The sequence below is a fragment of the Hakea prostrata genome, unplaced genomic scaffold, assembly GCF_041222555.1.
Source record: "Hakea prostrata isolate BN-2017 unplaced genomic scaffold, UWA_Hpros_2 contig_68, whole genome shotgun sequence".
Classification (NCBI taxonomy): domain Eukaryota; kingdom Viridiplantae; phylum Streptophyta; class Magnoliopsida; order Proteales; family Proteaceae; genus Hakea; species Hakea prostrata.
Genome location: NW_028291187.1, coordinates 209,737 through 214,946, shown reverse-complemented (window position 1 = coordinate 214,946; position 5,210 = coordinate 209,737). Strand labels below are relative to the sequence as shown.

The following is a 5,210-nucleotide window of genomic DNA, read 5'->3' as shown; positions in this document are numbered from 1 at the left end:
TGCTTAGTCCGACCATTGAGTGGAAGCGTCCTTGTGCCATTTATGAGATTTACACTTACAAGGATGTTGTCTATAAAGTGGAGAACAATTTAGTTACCCAATGTACTAGCTACTGGGATTAGATTTTATTTAGTTTATTCTCTTTAGAGCTACTTTTCCGCTGGTTGTAAAGTGGGATTTTTGCCTCACTTTACTTATCTGTTTGATACTCTGATTATATCTACTATTCTGATTCATTTATGATTCATTCTTTCTTTATTGGATCTATGATTTATCTTCCGCACTTTTATTATGATTGTTCATGATTATGTTATTGTTTATGTGGGAGGTTGATCACTCGATACCTGATCTTCAGGCTGTGGATCACACTCTCGGGTATGCCAGATAGGGTACCGGCTGGGAGGGCGTGACAACTAGAGTCAGGTTCGGAGGCCCGAACGACGACTGCCGGGACCACATCTTCCTTAGAAGCCCGAAGGGTCTTCATCATGGAAGAGGACTCCAGCGTAGTGCCAGTAGGGGTTTCAGCAGTGCGAACAACGACGGAGGGAGCCACATCCTCCTTAGAAGACCGAACGGTCTCTCTAGGCAAAGGAAGCGTGGGAGAAGCATCAGCAAAAGCTGTGGGAACCTGATCTGAAGATTCACCAACAGCAATCTCCCCACGTTTAGAAGATTCACCAACGGCAATCACCTCAAAGGGTACAACCTTTGTCAGCATTGGAGCAATCTTCTTGCAAGATTTCGCCCTAATATTATCCAAGTTAATTCTTGGAGGCACTACAAATGAAAAGCAAGCGTCGTCAGTACGAGAAATCCAATAAAATATAGCAGAAAAAGGAAAACCCTAGATTTTTGTCAAATAGATGAAGCCACGAAATACCCAACAGGGAACTTCTGTATTGAGTAAACCCCAAGTATAAACACTATGGAGATTACTCAGGGAGAAGGAAGAAGTTCTTGATAAAACTAAATGAAAGAGGAGAAAATTTACTTGTTCTAATTCTGATCGAAGATATTGTTAGAGGACAAGAGTATAGAGACAGCAAAGGAAGACAAAATACTACATTGCAAATTTAGCAGACAAAGAATAACTTGCAGATAGCGAGGATAAGGAATAGGATGGAAGAGACGTTTTGAATTCCGAAAAATGCAAAATCAACGGTCAGGATATAACGGCGCTTCAAATTCGAAACTTGAAGGCTGACCTAGGTTTCTGATGAGCACATTTATGTGTGAAATCTTAGGGCATAAAGCATGTATTTTATACACTTAGAGTGGAGTTACCTTGGGTTTTATGTTGTTTTTGCAGATTTTAGGACTTTTCAAGATTTAAGCAAATATTTGGAGTTTTGAGCTTGAATCTTGCTATTTTACACGTCAAGAAGTCCATTCAAATTCTCAAATGCGAAAATGGGCCTGATCTGGAGCATGATGGCCTAGAGATGTGTGATTATGGGCCAACTCCGAAATATTGAAGAGATAAAGACGGCAAATTTGATCTACGGCTGAGATTTTAAATCAAATCTACAGAGATATTATTGAGAGAGTCCAAATGGAAAAGAGTCCTTGCATACCTCAATATCTTATCTCTTATCTTGGATTTAATTAAAGAAAGAAAAAGAGGAAAAAGAATTATATTCAAAAAGAAAAAGAGGAAAAATCCCGTTTTTGAATGCCTCTGTCCAGTTTCGATCAAACCCTTCATCGAACAGTCATCCGATGTCCGATCGTGCTGATTTTTTGAGGAGAGCTTCACGACTACTTAAACCTCAAATCCAACGGTGGAATTATGCATCTGATTTCTCTAAGTTGGCACGATTACTACGTCAAAACCCTAACTGGTTGAGTCAGATAGAAACCCTGAGTTTTATTCAAATTCAGTCGTGCTTCATATCTCATGTAAACTCTATAAAAGGAGAGCATACTCCATCAAAGGAGAACATGTCTTAGAGCTTAGTAGAAGCATTCTTTCTTCTCTCTTCAATTTATTTATGTTTTCTCTAGTTTTTCTGCTTGCATTAGTGAGATTTAAATTTCTAGATTCAATGTTTAGGTTTAATATTTTTATGTAATGCAATTCAAGTTCAAGCTTCAAGTTCAAGATTCAATTTTTTTAGATTCATTTTTCTCTGGGTCTAGCAATTGCAGATTTAGATCATTCTAGATCTAGATCTGGTTGTTAGGGTTGGTTGAGATTCGAATCGTTTGTTCAATTCGCAAGTAAGTAACCTTCTTTATTAATCTTCTCTCCTCCCTCCATTCCCGCTTCTATCTACCCCTCTATATTCTTAATTTAAGATTTACTTTCAGCATTATTTATTGTTCTCCCTTCCCCTGGATCCTTGATCAGAGATGCCTACAGTCGTGCCTCTCTTCGGTTAAGGCTTCCTTTTCCTTTTATTGCTTTGTTTATTGCTTTGTTATTTACTTTCTGTTATTTACTTTCTGCCTATTCATTCATAATCTCGGACCACATAACAGGAGCAAGCCTACAGTCGTGCCTCTGGCTTCTGGTGACGGGTGGTGTTGCATCTGCATTTTAACTATGAACTAAATTTTACTGACTGCTTTAACATACTAACTGGTTATATTTTTTTTTCCTTTTTATTTTTATTGTTCACATTTTTTTTCCTGTCTTTTATTTATGCATTGATTGTGTTTAATTTATTTTTCTTTTCAATTCGATTGCATTAGACGTATAGATTAGGATTGTTTAGTTTAGTGAATTAGTTAGCAAAAATTGAATCATTCCGCTCTCACATTATTATTAAGAAGTTGAATTATAAGTGGCATATCTCCTTGAGATCGACCCGTTAGCTACACGATATCGTGTGCTTGCGGTTACTTTTAAATTTCACGAACAAGTTTTTGGCGCCTTTGCCGGGGAGGTATTAGTCCACTTTATTTTTCTAATTCTTAGGTAAATTGAAGTGTTTTAAAAAAAAATTCAAAGATATTACTCTTAAGTTGAGTAGAAACAAAAACGTAGAGTAGTCCCCACTCTACTGCAGATTCCCCAGGATTCGATTATAGGTGGCTCCGAAGACTATACGGATTCCCTTACTGTCAAACCTATACAGCGCTCAGCTATACGACAACCTTACAGCTTTGGAATCATTGTTTCAATCTTTGTGGTGGGAAATTCACTACATTCCCTTCATTTTTGTTATTTTCTTTTCTTTTATTCTTTAGTTATTTTAATTATTTTCTTTCATAAGAGTCATTAATTGCATTAAGTGGTTAGTGCATGTGTGTCTGGACTCGTGATTCTACAAATAGAATTGTCCGAGTGTCTAACTTGACCATGGAAGGTCTACCTCCACCATCTCCACCTAAGAGTCTTAGGGATAGATTTTATCCAACTCGATCTGCACAACCTTCCTGTATACGTTTACCTGAAGTGAGGGGTAATAATTTTGAGCTCAAATCTCATTATCTATCTATATTACCCCAATTTCATGGGTTACCTGATCAAGATGCATATTTGTTTCTTAGGGAGTTTGAAGAGGTTTGTGTCCTTATGAAGGTACAACAACTCATTGATGATGCCATAAGACTACGGTTCATTACATTTGCATTAAAGGACCAAGCCAAAAAGTGGCTTTATAGCTTACCTAGGGATAGCATTATCACATGGGAACAATTTACTGTTCTATTCTTGAAGAAATTATTTCATTTCTCTAAGACGAACAAAATAAGAAATGATATTCTTCAATTTCATCAGAAACCCAATGAGTCCTTTGCTAAGGTAATGGAGAGGTTTCAAAGCCTTCTCCAAGAATGCCCTCACCATGGTATAGAATTATGGCATTTATGCCAAATAATTTATGAGGGTATCGATTACCAAATAAAGCAACTTTTGGAATCAATGTGCCCCACAGGATTTACATTATTCACTGATGATTCCGAAGCTTGGAATTTTCTTTTAGACCTAGCAGATAGAACTAGAGAATGGGAGTCAACCCAAGAGTCTGAAAGGACTAGTATGGGATATTTTGTTGATAGCCAAGTTCATAAGGAAGTACAAATAGATAACATTTTGAAAAAGTTAGAGACTTTGGTAGTTAAAGCTGCACCACCAAGTCAAGCACAATTTATTGACAAATCTATTGCTATGTGTGCATGGTGTCAGTCTCCTACACATGTAATTGAGGATTGCCCTAGCTATTCTGGAGGCCAACATGAAAATGTCAGTGCGATGTTTCCAAACCCGTACAGTAACACGTACAATCCTGGGTGGAAGAATCATCCTAACTTTTCATGGTCTCAAGGGCAAAACCAAAATGGATTAAGCAATTATTCCACACAAAATCACTTTGGTGCCCCTCAAAAGCAAAATGCCCAATTTTCTCACTATCCAAATGTCCAGTTCCCTCAAGCCCCAAATTTCCAGAATGCCAATTTAGCTAGACCTATCAATTCACCTATTGTGCCTCATATGCCTCACATTGCACAAAATCAATCATCACCTGGTTTCAACAGAGGTAACAATCCAGAGTTTTCTCGTCTCTCTTCCTTAGAGAAGAATATGGAAGTACTTTCCAGCACCTTCATGACTTCAATGCATAATATGGAAAAACAAATTTCCACTCTTGCTAGTGCTTTATCTGAGCGAGAAAAAGGTAAAATGCCTAGCCAACCTGAGTTAAATCCTAGGATTCAGATTCAACAAAGACCACAAAATCAAGTCAACCAAGTTGAATCCTCCCATTCTTCTTTAGCTTCAATTAATTCTGTGTCTGCATTGAGAAGTGGGAAAGGGTATTTAACAGGTGAGTCACATATTAATGAAAAGAGCGAGATTAGTGACCACTGTGATGAGGAAAATGTTCAAGTATCTCCTAATGAGGGTTTGTCTGAGAAACCCATAGAAGTTGAGGATGAGCCAGTTGCTTTAGCAGTACCTAAGTTTGGAGAATCACTATCGGAAACTATGAGAAACGAGCAAATTTCAAATGAGAGTTCTTATGTTCCTAAGGCTCCTTATCCTAGTCGTCTAGTGAATAAGAAGAAGACTGCAACTATGGAGAAATGGTCTCTTACGATTATCCTTTTTCAATCAAGGATGAAATCCCAATAATTTTAGGAAGACCATTTTTAGCTACTAGTAATGCATTAATCAATTGTCGAAATGGTCTCTTACGATTATCTTTTGGAAATCAAACTGTAGAGTTTAATATGTTCAGGATAGGAAAACAACCACAAAT

General features: G+C 37.4%; 1 non-coding gene across 1 annotated transcript; it reads right to left on the bottom strand.

Annotated features, from left to right (window-relative positions):
• Nucleotides 1-3,694: 3,694 nt before the first annotated feature.
• Nucleotides 3,695-3,801, bottom strand: LOC148999012 (small nucleolar RNA R71). Its single transcript, XR_016171067.1, has one exon. It is a non-coding gene; the product is annotated as a small nucleolar RNA R71 (small nucleolar RNA).
• Nucleotides 3,802-5,210: the final 1,409 nt, after the last annotated feature.